At 39.8% G+C, this 20,155-nt stretch overlaps 1 pseudogene; it reads left to right on the forward strand.

Annotated features, from left to right (window-relative positions):
- The window catches only part of LOC137562109 (zinc finger protein 208-like), a 250,675-nt pseudogene that overhangs the window by 126,457 nt on the left and 104,063 nt on the right, over positions 1-20,155 (forward strand).

Here is a 20,155-nt window from a genome sequence, read left to right on the forward strand (position 1 = left end):
CACTAGTCACTGGGGTTGATTCACTAAGCTGTGCAGCTTATTGACAGCTGTGTGTGGTAAAAATCTCCAGCACAGGCTATGCAGCCATAGCATGCCCTGCTAAATCACGCTATGCTCATATAGTTTAAAAAGAGCTTTGTTAAACTTGACAAGCGTTCCACTGAACCCGCCCTGAGCCCCGGCAGGTCCAGCGGCTTCAAGATTCCTGCACTCTGGCCCAGTAGGCTGCCTGTCACTTGACAGGTATTTCATTTTAACAATTTTTTTTTAATTTCTAAAGCTGACCGTAAGATAAAAATATTCTTTAGTGGAGCCTCAGCTGCAATACGCTCTGTACTCTATTTAAGGAGTTGTTATGATGAGACCCTTCAGAAATTCCCTTCTTTCCACAAGAGCAATTAGCTGCACAGGGGAAGAGTGTTTGTAACTAATTTTCAACACCCGGACTAGTCGATTCACTAGTGAAAAACATTGAAACCTCTATCTGCCAGTTTCTGTTAGAAGCACTGTGATTTGCTTATGTTTTTTTTTTCAACACATACAAACAAAGTGATTAAGCTGAAACAATGTTTGCCTTCAATATATGGAGATAACCTGAAGACAGTTTTTCTCAACAAACGTAGAATGTTTCACATTAATCCCTGTAATACACAGACAATCTGAAAATATTGAGTTTTTCCTCAACAAAAGATAAATTGCCCTTGTCATTTCCAGAGAATGTCTTTTGTGCAAACTGTATTCGTCAAGAGGACCTGTGATACTATATTCTTTAGCTCTACGGTATTTATTACAAAGCAGTTAAAAAAAATACTGCAGAGTATAGACGCGCATGATTAAACAATAGCAAAACGATCTGCCTTTTCAAGGTGCAAAAAGAAGCCTAAAGAAGAAAATGTAATGTTAATTATTTTTGTGGTCAAATTTAGCACTTTTTTGCTAAGACAAGTTTGTGCAAAAATTTGAATTTTACAATAATGAAAATAACACTAAATGTAACCAGAAAGATAAACAATTACTCATATTTTAGAATTTTAAATTAAATGCAAAGTATTAATTTAATTTAAATTAAACCTACTAGTTGTCTTCACCATAGTGACATTTCTTTTAGTTGTATAGAATGAAAACTGACTAACATGTATAAATAACATTAACCCCCCTGGCGGTCTATTAAAAACCGCCAGGGGGCAGCAGAGCAGTTTTTTTTTATTTTTTTAAATCATGTAGCGAGCCCAGGGCTCGCTACATGATAGCCGCTGTGCAGCGGCATCCCCCTGCCCTCTTCGATCGCCTCCGGCGATCTCTGATCAGGAAATCCCATTCAAAGAACGGGATTTCCTGGAGGGCTTTCCCCGTCGCCATGGCGACGGGCGGCATGATGTCACTGACGTCATGGACGTCGTGACGTCATGGGGAGTCCCGAACTACCCCTCAGCGCTGCCTGGCACTGATTGGCCAGGCAGTGCACGGGGTCTGGGGGGGGGGGGGCGTCATGGCGCAGAGTGGCGGCGATCAGAGGGCACACGCAGCTATCAAAAAAAATTATCAAAATTGGCCCAGCAGGGCCTGAGAAATCCCCCTGCGCGGCATAGCCCATGCTCAGCACGGGCTTACCGCCAGGGAGGTTAATATACAGCACAGTTTGCAGGGAATATGAAACAGTGCTAATTAGGGGAGGTCACCTGATAACACCTACACAGAGTTATCAAATTTTAAATTAGAAATTAGAATCTTGTGCTATTGTATACTAGTCATTCACACATTCAAATATCAAATATATTTTAGTGCCAGAGCTACAAAATAAAAAAATAAAATAAATTAAAGGTTCCACTTAAAGATACACATAGTCAACTATGATTCTAAGAGAGATTTAGAGGAGAGTACTTTCCAAATTTGTGAGTTTGTTGCTGAACATTTGTTTTCTGTATGGGCAGAACACTGAAACTCTCCATCCTCTACTGACCTATACATTGTTTTCATCTATTGTTATGTTAGGAATAGATCTTCAGCTTAGATCATGCCTTCAATTTGCCTTTTGTTTATACTGTGAAGTGTTAATGAAGTTAGCAAGGTGGAGGTGAGTTTATATAAAGAGCTTTGGAAACTGTTCTTTCATACGGCTGTAAATAGCCCTTTTATTGTTAACAATAAGCCCTTTTTTAGCCAATCCCTAACCACTTTATGTTGGTAAATGGAGGAGAAGTGAATATAAAATGGGTCAGGCCTCAGTCAGGCAGAAGACTCACAGAGAGATCACAGGAAAAAGGGGACCCAATACTACTTTCTACCAGGTAACTATAAACATACTGAGTTCCTCAGATGTAATATTGATCTAAATACATTATAGTTAGGATTGTATTGTGTTATTTTGACTTCTTTAAATTATACTGTTAAGAGAAATAATCAATTATGTTAATAAGTTTAATATTATCCCGAAATGGTTTTTAAATGTGTGACTATTATAACTGGATGGCACATGTCTGATTTTACACTGTACAAAAGTGAGTGAGAGAAAATACTGATGCTGCAAGTTTTAGGCCTGGGCTATACAGGAAAAGCTTTTTATTGTTTGCTTGTGATCAAGAGATTAAACTTCTTGCTGAAAGTTTCTCTTTGTGTCAACTTTGTTTATTATTTTTTAAGATTAATTGTAAATAAAATTGTGCATAAAGAGTATAGTAGCAAAAAAGTTTCTGTACCGTGTTAGCCAAACAAATTAGGTAGGTAGAAAAAACAATGTTTTGTAAAAAATATAATACCTTTTAATTGCTAACTGAGTTAAATTATGCAAGCTTTCTGGAATCTAGAAAAAATATATAAAAAATATATATGCATAAAGAGTGTAATTGAAATCCCAAGTGTAAAAAAGAAGTTGATACAGGTGAACAAATGGTCGTATAACATTGCCTTGTTTTGTTCATGTGCTGTTGTTGATTACTCATTTTTTATTTACACACTTGTTATGTAAGCACAAGGTTACCCTGTTTAACCCATTTGATATAATATCCTTTAAGAGCGCTCCCTGGCAAGGGCCTATACAAAGATGCCAGCCACAGCCAGCCTTCCTATTCATGTCAAACTACTCTGGCAGCTGGAGAGTGCATTCTGCATATACTTAAAAGAAGTGTGGGTTTATTTGAGTGCATTGATTGCTGTTATGCTGTTATAGGCAGCATCAGTAATTTGTGTGCCAATATTGCCATCACTTAATCATCTCTAACACTTCTTAATGTTGAATTAACCCATACTGCCTAACATTATCATATCTAACCTTTTATTAACCTCTCTGAAACCACTAACCTTCATTTAACAAAGCCTAAACCTAACATTCAACCCCATCCCTTAATATTTACTCTGCTATAACTAAGCCTAACAAAAATCTCTTGGCCAAGCTCTTCAACCAGTATCCTTCATGGCAGTCAATAACAGTACACAGCTATATTTTTATTGGATAACAGTATTTGGCTATACCTGCACTGCATTCAATTTGGAGTTTGGCTATATAACATCCGAACACTGATTTTGCACTGCTATGCTAATATACATACTATACAAATAAGCAGAGTTCAGCTGCCCAGTTTTATTGTTTGGCACACCATGGTCACACATGTACACTGAGCTTTATAGCAGCACCAAATTTAACAAATTGTCTGTGCATCCAAATTTACTGCTTTGGGGCACTTCTTTTCAGGGAGTGCTTTTGGAAAAAAAGGAAATCTTGAGAATACCCCATGAGAAAAAGTCATTTACAACATTTTGTACAATTCTAGTTCTAATATGCACGTATATAAAAGTATTTTATATTTTACTTTTTTTTTCTACTCGTGCACCTAAGCCACATATATCAATACTTCTTTCTCTGTATATAGATTTATGATGCATCCAGTGATGTGAAGTATGTTGGATATATATATATATATATATATATATATATATATATATATATATATATATATATATATATATATACTGTATACAGTGGGATGCAGAAACTCAAAAATGTGGGCAAGCTTGTTGCCGTATATACTCGAATACAAGTCGACCTCGTATATAAGTCGACCCTAATATTTGACCCTCTTAAGCTGGCATTTTTTAATGTTTTAAGTATAAGTCTACACAGCAAAGTTGGGATCAAGTCCAAACCTTCAGTATAATAAAAGATAAATAAGGTTAACAATGGGGCATGAATGAGGCAGGATACCTGAAGCAACCCTGCATGATCTCCATGCATCTTCCCCACACTGTGCTGCTGTTATTGTGTTAATACATAACAGTACAGTGTTTGAAACATGCTTGCAGATCATAAGGGGTTAATGGCTTCAAGTATCTTGCCTCAGTTAGAAAAACAATGATAAGCACCAGCACACTTTACGGGAGCTGCCTGGGAAGATAAGACCAGTCCTGCACTTCAAGGAAACAGTGAATACAACAGTTTCCAGCCTGAGTTCTCCGGGCTGTGTAAACAGCTCTGTCAACTTTACCTGTCTGGCCCATTCACTGTACATTCAGATGCTGTCAGGGAGGGTGAAGTCAGTTCCAGGGACTGTCAATGAATTCCCTAGTGTGGATGCAGCTAAAACTCACAGTCAATGCTGATAGCCTCCATAAACAAATCACTGGCTTCAGCTCCAATCCAGCGTGTCCCATTGCTCTGATCCCCTCCTCCACTTCCTGATACGTCACAATGCAGAATATTTATAGAAAGGACCATCAGATATATAAAGCACGAAGTCTTTCAATTCTTGCGGTACAAAAATATCAAAACATCTTTATTGACACAAGTACGAAAATTCATTTTTTTTAAAAAGAGGAAGTCTCTGTAAGGTGCTCCTCATTTGATAGTCACAGGAATTTTCAATAGTAGTAAGAGCTTAAATATTCAACAATATATCAATTAGCAGTATATAAATTGGCACAATGCAGGGCAACCAAGTCTGTGTGTAGTGAAGGGTAGCTGCACGCACCAGGGACAGCCAGCGAGGACAGTGATCTGTGGCCAGAACTGAGGATTTATGATCGTTTCCTACCCCCACCGCAAGTGGGGGTTAGAGCAGTAAGGAGGAACAAACTTACAACCGAGGATTTTGAGCAGCTCCTACCCCCGCCGGCTGTTGGAGCATCACGTGCTGTCAGAGCGGGGGTCAGTCCATTCTGCAGCTTGCAGGAGGGGAGCTGCATTATGGTGATCAAGCATCTGACTAGAGCAGGGGGGGCAAAATCTGGCTGGCAGCACTACAGTGGCATAATGCAGCAGATGCAGAGCAGAGGGAACACTTGATACTTTGCTACAAGTCAGAAATTTAGGTTCACAAAAGTAGATCAGACCTAAATTTCTCGACTTGTAATCATCATGATTTTCCTGTATAAATCGTTGGTTGTTACGATAAACAATGTCAGTTAAATATGTCATATAGGAGACACACCGTGTTATTTGAAAAGTTAAATGAAGTTCATTGGATTTACAGAAAGTGTGCAATAATTGTTTAAACAAAATTAGGCAGGTGCATAAATTTGGGCACCACAAAGAAGAAATGAAATCAATATATAGTAGATCCTCCTTTTGCAGAAATTACAGACTCTAAACACTTCCTGTAGGTTCCAGTGAGAGTCTGGATTCCAGATTTGGACCATTCTTCTTTGCAAAACTTCTCTAGTTCATTCAGGTTTGATGGCTTCTGAGCATGGACAGCTCTCTAACTCACACCACAGATTTTCAATTATATTCAGGTCTGGGGACTGAGATGGTTATTTCAGAACATTGTACTTGTTCCTCTGCATGAATGCCTTAGTGGATTTTGAGCAGTGTTTAGTGTTGTCTTGTTGAAAGATCCAGCCTTGGCAGAGCTTCAGCTTTGTCACTGATTCCTGGACATTCTGGTCTCCAGAATCTGCTGATACTGAGTGGAATCTATGCGTTCCTCAAATTTGACAAGATTCCCAGTCCCTGCATTGGCCACACAGCCCCACAGCATAATGGAACCACCACCATATCTTACTGTATGTAGCAGGTGTATTTCTTGGAATGCTGTGTTCTTTTTCCTCCATGTATAACTCCCCTTGTTATGCCCAAATAACTAATCGGTCCACAGTACCTTTTTCAAAAATTAAGGTGGCTTGTCCAAATGTGCTTTAGCATAACTCGAGCGGCTCTGTTTGTGTTTTGGGTTATTGTCATGCTGAAATGTCCAGTGGTGCCCAAGGCCAAGTTTCTCTGAAGACTGCCTGATTATGTCATTGAGAATCCTCATGTATTGCTCTTTTTTCATGGTGCCATTTACTGTGATTAGGTTCCCTGGTCCATTGGCTGAAAAACCACACCCCGAAGCATTAAGTTCCCACCACCATGTTTGACAGTGAGGATGGTGTTCTTTGGGTTGAAGGCTTCTTCTTTTTTATGCCAAATGAAGGAAATATCATTGTGACCAAACAATTCACTTTTTGTTTCATCTGACCATAACACAGAAAACCAGAAGTTTTCTTATTTGTCCAGATGAGCATTTGCAAAGGCCAACCGTGCTTTTGTGCGCCTTATCTGGAGAAGTGGTGTCCTCCTTGGTCTGCATCCATGGAACCCAGCAGTGTGCAGTGTCCATTGGATTGTCTGCCTTAAGACATTGCCACCAGCAGAGCCCAGATTCACCAAGATAGCCTTGGAAGTTACATAGTTATTTTGGTTGAAAAAAGACATACGTCCATCGAGTTCAACCAGTATAAAGTACAACACCAGCCTGCTCCCTCACATATCCCTGTTGATCCAGAGGAAGGCGAAAAAAACCCCTACAAGGCATAGTCCAATTAGCCCCAAAAGGGAAAAATTCCTTCCCGACTCCAGATGGCAATCAGATAAAATCCCTGGATCAACATCATTATGCATTACCTAGTAATTGTAGCCATGGATGTCTTTCAACGCAAGGAAAGCATCTAAGCCCACTTTAAATGCAGGTATAGAGCTTGCCATAATGACTTCCTGTGGCAATGCATTCCACATCTTAATCACTCTTACTGTAAAGAACCCCTTCCTAAATAAATGGCTAAAATGTTTTTCCTCCATGCGCAGATCATGTCCTCTAGTCCTTTGAGAAGGCCTAGGGACAAAAAGCTCAACCGCCAAGCTGTTATATTGCCCTCTGATGTATTTATACATGTTAATTAGATCCCCTCTAAGGCGTCTTTTCTCTAGACTAAATAAACCCAGTTTATCTAACCTTTCTTGGAAAGTGAGACCTTGCATCCCACGTATCAATTTTGTTGCTCGTCTCTGCACCTGCTCTAAAACTGCAATATCTTTTTTGTAATGTGGTGCCCAGAACTGAATTCCATATTCCAGATGTGGCCTTACTAGAGAGTTAAACAGGGGCAATATTATGCTAGCATATCGAGTTTTTATTTTCCTTTTAATGCATCCCAAAATTTTGTTAGCTTTAGCTGCAGCGGCTTGGCATTGAGTATGATTATTCAACTTGTTGTCGATGAGTACTCCTAAGTCCTTCTTCAAGTTTGATGTCCCCAACTGTATCCCATTTAAGTGATACTTGGATTCTTTTTCACCTCTCTCTCTATCCTCCTAGCAAGCACAGGTGTCACTTTTGGCTTCCAAACCAAGTCCTCTGAAATTTTTCACAGTGCGGAACATCTTGTATTTTTTAATAATACTTTGCACTGTAGCCTCTGAAACTTGAAAACCTTTAGAAATGGCCTTGTAGCCCTTTCCTGACTTGTGAGCAGCCACAATGCGCAGTCACAGGTCCTCACCGAGCTTCTCTGTCTTAACCATGATTGTCCACAAACCAACTGCAGAGTGCTGCTGTTTTTCACCTGTTGATTAAAACAGCTGTTCCAAATTAATCAGGGTAATTAGGATGCTGTAGAACAGCTTGGACTATTTGGAATGGTATAAAACTTTGGATTTACCCACAGGCTGCGACAGTTTGTGAAGGGTATGAATAATTTTGGACTGGACACTTTTTGCTCAAATGTAAATAAAAGCTGAGAAATGTTTTTTTTTTCCACAATAACACCTGTTGTGCATGGTCTTATTATCTTTTGGGAGACACCTATTGTAATTTCCCATTAGAAAATGACTTGCTGGTTGAAAAAAAAGTAACTTAAAGTCAAAATAATTATGGGCAGCACTGTACATATATTTGCTTACTATACTGTCAGAACCTTTTGGAATATAGTAAAAATAACATATAATTTTTTAATTGCAGGTGCAATTAAAAAGCTGAATTCCTGCTCAACTCTGAGAATATCTTTCAATAAACTGGATCTCCAGCAGCCCATGATGAGTCACAGAGGAGACAAGCCGCATCACTGCTCAGAGTGTAAGAAAAGCTTCACTCGTCCATCACAGCTTATTATACACCAGAGGAGTCACACCGGAGAGAGGCCATTTTCTTGTCCTGAATGTGAGAAATGTTTTACTGTGAAATCAAGCTTGAAAAACCATCAGAGGATTCATACTGGAGAGAAACCTTTTTCTTGCTCTGAATGTCCGAAATGCTTTACTGAGAAATCAAGCCTTACAGCACACCAGAGGATTCATACAGGAGAGAATTTTTTTGTGTGTTTAGAATGTGACAAATCTTTCACTCAAATATCTAACCTTAAACGACACCAGAAGATTCATACAGGAGAGAAGCCATTTTCCTGCTCTGAATGCCAGAAATGTTTTACCAGAAAATTAAGCCTCATAGCACACCAGAGGAATCACACTGGAGAGAAGCCATTTTCTTGCTCTGAATGTGAGAAGTCCTTCAGAACTCAAAAAAAGTTCAACATTCATCTTCGGATTCACACAGGAGAGAAGCCATATAAATGCACAGAATGTGACAAATGCTTCACACAGGAGGGACATCTTACTCAGCATCAGAGAACTCACACAGGAGAAAAACCATTTAAATGTTCAGAATGTGATAAATGCTTCGCACAAAGGTCTAATCTTAGTTGGCATCAGAGAACTCACACAGGAGAAAAGCCATTTAGTTGCTCACAATGTGACAAGAGCTTCTCACACCAGTCATCTCTGAGAAGTCATCAGAAGATACATGAGCGAGTGGATGTGAGCCTGTAAACCAATTTCAATGAACATTTTTGTTGTAATATCACAGGATTATAATTTAGGATATATTTTAATTATAAAAGTTTCTTTTAAATATGCATTTCAGAAGCTTATATAGCTTCAGAGACCATGTACAGCAGTGATCGCTAACCTTGGCACTACAGCTGTGGTAAAACTACAAGTCCCATGAGGCATTGCAATACCCTGACAGATCTAAGCATAACTCGGGGAGGCAGAGGCATGATGGGATTTGTAGTTTTGTCACAGCTGGAGTGCCAAGGTTAGCCATCACTGATGTACAGTATACACACAGAAAGTAAATGTTTTTTGGTGATTTATTACAAAAAACTGCAGTCGAAAGTAAACTTTCATCAGCTAGTACACTAAAATCTAACAGATTTCTAAATATACTTTTACATTTTTTGCACAATAGACAGTAATTCTATAAGGATATCCTTTTAATCCATATTTTATTTACTGTTAAAGGACCTTTATCATGAAAAAAAAATGAAATCCATGAGTATGCATATTTATAAAATGTGCATTTATCAAAGTGTAAAATACCTTTAGAAATCTTTTTTTTTCTGCCACTGTTACGTGCTGTAGTTTGTAAAAATCGAACAGATCTGACAGGTGTTGGACTAATCCATCTCCTCATAGGGGAATCTTATGTTTTTATTTAATTTCAAAAGCACTAACTGGACAGCGGGTGCTCAGTCCAGCTACCAGTGTAGTGCACAACTATGTGGGGAGGCTGGTCAGCATCTTTGCTTATCTTCTTTTCCAGGGAATGCTTTTGTAAAGATGTCTAATAAGTATATGTACTTATTTCTTTTTATTTTTTGAAATAGTGGTCCTTTAAGTTCCCTGGCATTTAGTTTCTGCTGCATTTCTGTGCATAAAGTGATCCAATTTATTTTCATAACCCTTTCTGTACCCTTCTATCTCCAGTGTGTTACCTTCTGTTCCCCATGTGTCCTTTTCTGCCCCACTGTTTATCTTATGCTACCCCCCATTTGTCCTTCCACTCTCTCCTCCAAGGTGTACTATGCAAAACAGCAGCATGGCTACCTAATCAACAGCTTCAGCTGCAATCTGCTGTGAAGCCGGCACTAGAGGTGCAGTGAAGGAAAGGAGAGGTCTGTCTCCAGATTGCAGCTGGAGCCGTTGATTAGGTGAGCCATGTTGCTGCTTCTCATAGTACACAGAAGGACACAAGGGAGGGGGGTTAGTGGAGGGTAAATAGGGGGCAGAGGAGAACAAATGAGGGTAGAGGAGGGCTCCTGGGCAGTATGCCTGGCACTGTGTTGGGTATACCACTTTCAGCCCATTTCTCTTGCCCTACACAGAGTCAGGAGTCCCGCCCACGAGGTTAAGTTTATGATCTGTAAATGTGTCTTGCAATCTGTTACTTTCATTCATTGAACATGATTATCTATGATTTATTTCTATATGTGCACAGAGGTGTTTGGTTTAAGAAAATGTCATTTTAAAATTGGTTTATTTTTGTCTTTTTGACTAATGGTGGGGGGAGTTAAAATAGTTTACATGCGTGTGATTTTAGCTGATGTTTTAATGTGTTTTAAGTTTAATTCAATAAAACCTGAAATTTCTTTAGTATTTTGCTGTGCTGGAAATATAGTTTGCATTGTTATTCTATGAAATGGGCCTTTAAACTGATTGCCAAAGCATTGTCTATTAAAAATACATGAAAACAGGGCTCACCAAACTGGTTTATCCCATTTATTCACTCAACAGAGCATACAAAAGTGTTTTGGGACAGAAGACTGAGCATCTGAGGAAGGGAAAGTGGCCAAAACCCTTGTGCCAGTCTTCCTGTACATTCCTGTCTTTGAATAATTGTGATAGCTCCAGTTTTCTGTTTTTTCACTGGTATATCTGGGTGTGGTGGTACAGGGGTGGTGCTTGGCCCAGGCGAATCAAGCAGGTTGTCCCCTACAGCAAGCAAAGCAGGTCATTTTGGCTCTTGCACTGCGTCTAACCTGGGCACCACCATAGACATAACGTTGTTATGTCTATGTCCGCGCAAGGGTAATTCAGTGATCTGATGATCGCTGGACACCAAATTACTTCTCACTCTGAGCTTCTATGACTCAGAGGGGGAATAGTAATTAATGCCACATGGAATTTGTGAGGCAGCAGGGAGAGCTGTGCGCTAAAATGTTTGGGTGGCAAAGCGCCATGTATGCCACAGCAGGGGCCTCCCGTGCTGCCATTACTGCTCTGTCTGTTACTTTTATGGCTGCTGCTGCCTCCCCATCATTCATACACAGACCTCAGATCAGCAGTAATGTGAACAGAGGGAGGAGCGGCGCAGCGGAAGTGAGGCTTCTTGAGCTATTTCTGTTAGTGAATCAACCCCCATCTGTGTCTATTATGATGATAATAGAAAAAAATAAAATATACACATATAACCCTAACAGTAAACTCCATAGTGTTATCAGACTCATCATACATGCTCATGATATATTGACTATGCTCCCAGTTCTACCTTTTGACTCCTACAACATCAAGAACCGGCACTTATCAGTTTTACTAATCTGGTTAAGCTTTAAGAGTCATTTTTAAACATATAATCGTTGTTTCCTTCCCCCAAGAAAACTATTGCATTTCCATTGTGAGAGAGGTAATAGTTTCTCATATTCTCAGTTTGTATTCATTATTTGGATCACTTCTGAAATAGTTAGTGTTGTTTTGACACACCCTGCACATTTGGTGATCCCAGCATGTATGGGGGCTTTACTATTCACTGCTTAATTCAGCAGCCATTGACATATCTTTTTAAAAACATTAAAAAGCATTTACATAAAATACATATAATTTTTTTTTACTATTTTGTCCTTGATTTCCCTCCACTATGCCACTGTCTGGGTTTTTAGACACTTTGTACTGTTTTTTTTAAAGAAATCCTGGTTGCAGAGATGCCCTGAAGGTCTTAGAGGTTCGTCCTGCCATCATTGGGGCTCACTGCGGACAGTCGATTCCCAAATTGTTGCAATAAAATGTACGATCTGCAAGTGATCTTTTATGATATTTGTCCATCACTACCTAGGGAGTAAGTTTATATCTCTGTAGGTGGCAGTTATAGTGAGGCTATATGCACCCTAAGGATTAGCTGTTCCAGAAATGTAAATCTACTTGTGACCTTGCATGAGCAATGCATAAATTACACACAGAGTGTTCTTTTCTTATTGCTGGCATTAGACACAGCTCTCCAGTAGAGAAAGGAGGAGGAATTTGTAGATCTTAAAAGTTCCTTTATTCAGTTTATATGCAGGTGTTGTTTCCCCAAACAAGCTAAGGTGGAGCGTGTATGTAAAATAGACATTCACCACATACTGGGGACTGTAGTGTCTCAATGGATCCTTAGTGAATGTAAATAAACAAGACCTTTGTGTGTGATGGTGTAAAGCTCTCACTTGAAGTGAATTCTTAAGGCCCATACACACGTCGGATTTTTCCGAACGACGGGTCGTTTGAACGTCCCATCGTTCAGTCATCCGCACGCCAAATCGGGCGTGTGTACAGTCCGTCATTCGAGTGATAAGACTGATTTTAAGCGATCCGCCAGGCGGAAAGTTTTCTCCTAGGTGATATTTTCAAACTTGGCAATAAAATTAATTTTACACCACCAGCAAGCAAAAAAATACGCCAAATAATTTTGATCAAACTTTTTCACCTACATTTTGGTAGTTTTTCCATTGCAAAGTGCTGAAAATGTATTCTAAATCGTAGATGAAAAATTATCTCCTAGGAGATAACCCAGGAGAAAAAGTTAATTGCATATGGGCCCATGAGTTCTTTTGGCAGATAGATGGCTCAATAGATAAATTCCGACAGATTTTCTGATCGATTTTCTGATAGAAGTAAATGGAAATCGATTGGAAAATCGATTGACCAGTAAATCTGCTGAATAACTCATTGTGTATTCCAAGCATTAGGGCTTGTACACACTTCCAATGCATGTTGCCTGTTGGAGATGAGCACCTGATCCCCTTGGGGAACATTGCCGAGCTGGGCTGCACAAACGTGTGTCAGCTGTGCTATGGGGGTGGGTGGGCAATAAAGGGACAACAAGCAGTGCAATGCATGACATTACACAATGAGAGATTATAACAAAAAGATATTAACAATAAAATTTGTTACATAATTCAACAATACAGCTTAACACAACCCTACTCTCACACAGAACCCTTCCCTGGTGGTGCCTAAAGCTAACCACTCCCCTGGTGGTGCCGAACCCTAACCCCCCCCCCCCCCCCCGATGGTGCCTAACCTTAACCAACCCCCTGGAGGTTCCTAACCCTAACCCCCCGGTGGTGCCCAACACTAACCATCCCGCCCGGTGTTGCCTAACCCTAACCAACCCCCTGGAGGTGCCTAACCCTAACCACCCCCCTGGAGGTGCCTAACCCTAAACATTCCCCCTGCAGAAACACCCTTTTACACACAGTAATGATAATATGCTGGATAACGTAAAATCTGTACATACAAACAAGTAATATGACAAAAACTATAACATTGCAAGCTTCTAAAATGATTGATAACATACTTCAAAAACTTTAATGTTTTAATGTTGTTAATGCTATTTATGGGTCACCCTTTTTCTGCTTTTTTTCGTTGCATTAACGATAATTGCATTAGAGTCCATGGCGGCACCCTTTTCCTCCACTAGCTGCCGGTACCCTTTTTTCCTGCTACCTTTTCCCCTGGAGAAGTCGGACTATTTGCTTTATAGACACCTGTAAGACTATTTAGAATCCACTCTGCCCTCTCTATCTCCCACTTCCAACCACAGAAATATGAGAGGCCATTGCTCAAGATTTTTGGACAAAAAGTTTAAGTTTCCAAACTGCCTGGGGGCTTTATATGGTGAACATATTTGTATTGTATAATCATGTTCCCTGGCAGTGGAAATAGATATTTCATTTACCGGAAATTTCGATTTTTACTTCTGCTGGCAGTTGTGGATGTCGACTATAAGTTTATTTATGTAGATATGTAATACTATGAGGGCAGCAGTGACTCCTACCTTTTTTGGCCATTCCCCATTCTTTCAAGACACAGAAAACCAACAGCTCAACATTTCACCTACAAAAGCCTGGCATGGCACTCCTGGTCCAGATCATTATTTTATGTTTGTGGCAGATGAATACATCATGAGGCACTACCGCTCCTGTAACCTCACAGTGATGAAAACAGTGGTGGGGGATTTTTTAGAGATTTTTTTATTGAGTTTTTTCTTCAAAAAGAGGAAACATTAATCAAAACAATCCACTAGCAATCCAGTGACATCTTACATCAGCCATCATATGTGACACAAGTTACAAATAGTTTCCATTAAGGAAGGTTCAAACACATAACATACAAGTAAACACTGTAAGCTATATCAGCATATGAGCAAGTTACAAATAAGGTAATTCAAGTTTGGAGGTCAGGGATAATGGTATTAATATCCAGGTGGGGGATAACTGTATAAGATAATTCCAAGCACATATTTCATATATTATCCAATTTAGTCAATTGAGCTCTAGACTGATATGTAAGTTTATAAAGGGTTAAGCTGGCATTTCCCACATTATTACAATCACATAATGGCCTCAATTCACTCAGCAGTTTAGACTAGTCTACTGATGGTTTTTAGTCTACTGATGGTTTGGTGTAAATCAGTTGCATCAAGAGGGAATTCACTAATAATTACCGAATGTTTTAGACCTGTTTTAGACCTGGTCTAAAACATTTGGTAATTAGATCGGTAAAGCAGGGGAAATTATTAAAAGAAGCAATTCACAAACAAATAGCTATGACTGACATCCTTCTCCTCTGATGAGCTCTCATCTGGATACAATTAAACTCCTGCATAATTAATTCAAAAGGTTCCATCCTCATGTCTAAAATACCTCACAGAATTACTGTACTGACAGAAATCAGCTGGTTTGATCTCTGTCAGAAAAAGTGGGCGCAGTTACTCCTTGTTTGCCTTTGTGAATTGCATCTTTTGATCATTTCCCCTGCTTTACAGGCCTAATTACCAAATGTTTTAGAGCAGGTCTAAAAACAGGTCAAAAACATTACACCAAACCATCAGTAGACTAAAAACCATCAGTAGACTAGTCTAAACTACTTAGTGAATTGAGGCCAATGTAGGGCTAGGGAACACTGTTTCCATTTTGACTCTCTTGCATAGAATAGAATGATCCTGATAAGCACCATTTTATACCACAGGCAATATCTCCCAGCATGCCTAGCACGCAGAATTTAAAGGGTACCCGAGGTGACATGTGACATGATAAGATAAACATGTGTATATACAGTGCAAAACACATTAACAACAAGGCTGTTTTAGTTTCTTTTATTTTGCTGCCTGATGGCTAGTTCACAGAGCTCAGTTGCGTTCCAGAATATCTCTGCATGTCAACTCACTGCCCATACAATTCTATGGGGCTGTTCACAGATCTGCTTTGTAACGGATCATGTTATTCCGATTTTAGTGATTTATACCAAAGCCCCCATAGATGCTTGAATCACCAAATTTGCAGGGTTTGCTAAGGAGTACTCTGGGAACAAGAGGAAAAAAAAAGATTTTTTTTTTCAAAAAGATCTTATAATTTTTGAGAATATAGATTTTGAATATTTCAAAAGAAAAAAAATGTTTTTAGAGTCAGCAAAACAACATTTTGCAGCAGCATTCAGAATGTCATTGCTCTGGGGCTTGTCATACTTAGTATAGCAAGTCCAGGGCTGGGAATGGGATAGACGTGTGTGGCCCTGTCTGTCATCAAGGCAGGGATCAATGCATCTCCGTCAATTCATCGGGTATTGAGATGATGGCACTGGATCATTTCTGAGGATGCTGTCAAGTGAATAATGAAAGGAAAGTTATGGTTAATTAAGATCATTAAAGGACTTTTTTATGGTTGCCTTTTTACTTTGTTTTAAAGGGGAACTGAAGAGAGAGGTATATGGAGGCTGTCATGTTTATTTCCTTTTAGACAATACCAGTTGCCTGGCAGCCCTGCTGATCCTCTGCCTCTAATACTATTAGCCATAGCCCCTGAACAAGAATGCAGCAGATCAGGTGTTTCAGTGGTTCAGACTTATAAGTCTGATCTGACAAGACTAGCTGCATGCTTGTTTCTGGTTTTAATCAGATACTACTGCAGAGAAATAGACCAGCAGGGCTGCCAGGCAACTGGTATTGATTAAAAGTAAATAAACATGACAGCCTCCATATACCTCTCTCTTCAGTTCCCCTTTAAGTCTTTGTGAAAATGTTCAGAGTGTGGGAAATATTTTGGCGATAAAGGAAACCTTGTCAAGCATGAGAGAACTCAAACTGGTGAGAAACCATATTCGTGTACTGAGTGTGGGAAATGTTTTGCACAGAAATTCCAACTTGTTACACATGAGAGATCACACACTACTGAGAAGCCCTTTTTATGTGCTGAGTGTGGGAAATGTTTTGCTCACAAATCAGAGCTTGTTTTACATGGCGGCTTTCACACTGGGAATACACCCTATTCATGTTCTGAGTGTGGGAAATTTCTTGGGCCTAAATCACTGATGGTCAGACATGAGACGTCTCACACTGGTGAGAAGCACTATTCATGTGGTGAGTGTGGGAAATGTTTTTGTACAGAAATCAATTCTTGTCACATACGAGAGGTCAGGGCCGGTTCACACTTGTTGCTAATGTATCCCTATGGGATCATTCTCACTGCAGTATTTGCGATTTGCATAAATCACAAACATGCTGCATGCAGCGCTTTGGGGGATGATTGCAATGTGATTCACATTCTGTTGAATGGGAATCACAACGCAAATTACAGCAAAATTGCAATGAAAAATAGCAATCGTGTTTGCAATCGCGATTTGCGTTCAGAGTGTGAACTAGCCCTCACACACTGGTGAGAGGCCCTATGCATGTGCTGAGTGTGGGAAATGTTTTGGTCAGGAAGAAATCCTTATAATACATGAAAGATCTCACACTGGTGAGAAGACCAATTCATGTTCTGAGTGTGGGAAATGTTTTGCCCAGAAATCAGACCTTGTCACACATGAGAGATCACACACTGGTGAGAGGCCCTATCCATGTTCTGAGTGTGGGAAATGCTTTGTTTCAATTTGCATTCAGAGTGTGAACTATCCCTCTCACACTGGTGAGAGAGTGGGGGAAATGATTTGCACAGAAATCAGTTATTGTCACACATGAAAAGTCACGCACTGGTGAGAAGCCCTATTCATGCACTAAGTGTGGGTAATGTTTTGGTCATAAACAATACCTAGTCATACATGAGAGATCTCACACTGGCGAGAAGCCCTGTTCATGGTCTGAGAGTGGGAAATGATTGGAAGCAAATCAAACCTTGTCATGCATAAGAAATATCACAGTGGTGAAAAGCCCTATCCATGTTCTGAGTGTGGGAAATGTTTGACCAGAAATCAGACCTTGTCACACCTGAGAGATCAAACACTGGTGAGAAGCCCTATCCATGAGCTGAGTGTGGGAAATGCTGTACAAAACATTTCCCACACTCAGCACATGAAGGTGGTTGCTCACCAGTGTGAGTTCTCTCACGTTTGATAAGGTTTCTTTTATCACCAAAATATTTCCCACACTCATTTCCACAAAGACTTAAAATGAAATAAAAAGGTAACCACAAAAAAGTCCTATAACCATTTTCACCTTTTGGACATAGCTGCTACGTCCTAAAGGCTGCTACTATGCTACTGTGTGCTTCGTTAGCCCGGAGATCAATAAATGGGAATGCAGTTTCCTTCATTGATCTAAGTCACCATTAGAAAGACCGATGGCTTCTTTCAGAAGCCGTGATCTTTCTAAAGGAAAAAAAAGTTTCCCGTCCTCCCTTCACATCCTGTAAGCGAGAGTGCTTGCTTACAGGGCTAAAAACAAACATTTTGACTGTGGCCATCTTGTGGACAAATAGTAAAACTACATCTACATACATTTTTTTTTAAATAAATACAATTTTTCACATTTAAAATTAACTGTTCACCCTCCACACTCCAAAAAATACATAAATATTTTTTTTAATAAAAAATAAAAATGCAATTAAAAAAAATAGTTATCTAAGGGTCTGAACTTTTTTAATATGCATGTGAAGAGGGTATATTACTATTATTTTTTTAATTATAAGCTTGTAAATAGTGAAATATTGGTGGCATACATTGTAATATGGACAAATGTTACATGGTGTAATAACCGAAACAAATGGGGAAATAAAATATGTGGATTTTAACTATGGTAACATGTATTATTTTAAAGCTAAAATAGATGAAAACTGAGAAATATTTTTTTTTCATTTTGTTTCTTAATATTCCCTTTAAAATGCATGTAGGAAAAATAATTCTTAGCAAAATGTACCACCCAAAGAAAGCCTAATTAGTGGTGGAAAAACAAGATATAGATCAATTGATTGTGATAATTAGTGATAAAGTTATTGGCGAATGAATAGGAGGTGAAAATTGCTCGGATGCATAAGGTGAAAAACGACTGAAGACTGAAGTGGTTAATGGTCTTAATTAACCATAAATACTTACCTTTCATTATTCGCATGACAGTGTCCTCAGAAATGATCCAGTGCCATATCCTCTTGATACCCGATGAATGATGGAGAATCCCTGCCCTGATGATCGATGGACAGTAGTACCACACACATTGATCCCATTCCCAGCCCTGGACTTGCTATACTAAGTATGGCAAGCCCCAGAGCAATGACATTCTGAGTTATGCTGCAGAATGTCACTTTGCTGACTTTAAAAAACATTTTTTCTTTGAAATATTCAAAATCGATATTCTCAAAAACTACAAGGTCTTTTTGAAAGATGTTTTTTTTTTCCTTTTGTTCCCACAGTTCTCCTTAACATACCCTGCAAATTTGGTTTTGGTAATTCTAGAATGTTTGTGGGCTTTGCTATTAAGCACTGAAGTTGGCAACCTTTGAGTTCAATGCTAAATATGAACGCAAACTTTTACCATGAAAATTTGCTGTAAAATGTGCATAGTCATTATTTGCCAGGAACTGTTCATCTGGCAAACGTTTCTGCCATCCCTTTGTGTATGTTGTCCCTGTGTTTGCATAAGTTTCCCCAGTTGCAGTACTCCAGTTTCCTCCCACATCTCACATACATACACAGATAGGATGAGAGGCCTTTGCTGTCCTTCACAATAATTGGAGCATTGTAAAATGACCGACATGCTGAGAATACACCATGAGTTTTTTCAGCAGATAGATGGCTGGATAGATAATTTTCGACAGGTTTGATCTGATTTTGATCATTTTTCTGATCGATTTTCCCATAGAAGTGAATTGAAATAGATCGGAAAATCAATCAGAAAATCAATCGGAAAAACTATCAGAAAATTGATTGGAAAGTAAATCTGCCAAAAAAAAACCTCATTGCGTATTCCCAGGATTAGTTTATCTACTATGGTTCTGTAAACACTCGTAACCAGCACACATTAAAGCACCTCATACCTCCACCAAGGTTGGGTTGGGATAAATGGGCATGGTCCTCACCACTCCCCTTCTGCCTCCTACTCCATTTCTGCCACTCTCCCAGCAAGTCCACACAGAAAGGAGAATGTGCTTAAGACAGGCCACTAGGAATCCCTCAAACATCCACCTTGCCAGGCAGTGCTGAAAGCAGTGGCGGATCTAGAGGGGTGCAGGCATGGCTAGTGCCATGGGCGACAGTGCACCATGGGCGCCATGCCTGCCCCCATGCTGCCCACCACCTCCGCATCTTGTGCCGCCCGTTCCAGATGCCTCCGGTCCCCTGCGCCCCTCCCCTTCCATGGGGGCCATGCTGCCAGCCACCTCCACAATTCGCATCTTGTGCCTCCCGCCTCGGTGCTCGATGCCTCTGGTCTCCCGTGCCCCCACCTGCTGTTTCTCTGTCCCTACTATCAGACTTTAGATTAGCGGCAAGAGGAGAGACAGAGTACGCACACCGTCTACCCGTCGCGTCACATGCGGAAGTGACGTCATCAGTCACTTCCTACATTTGAAGTGCATTGGGAAGGAAGTGTGCACCCTCTCTGTCTCTCTTCTT

The sequence above is a fragment of the Hyperolius riggenbachi genome, chromosome 3, assembly GCF_040937935.1.
Source record: "Hyperolius riggenbachi isolate aHypRig1 chromosome 3, aHypRig1.pri, whole genome shotgun sequence".
Classification (NCBI taxonomy): domain Eukaryota; kingdom Metazoa; phylum Chordata; class Amphibia; order Anura; family Hyperoliidae; genus Hyperolius; species Hyperolius riggenbachi.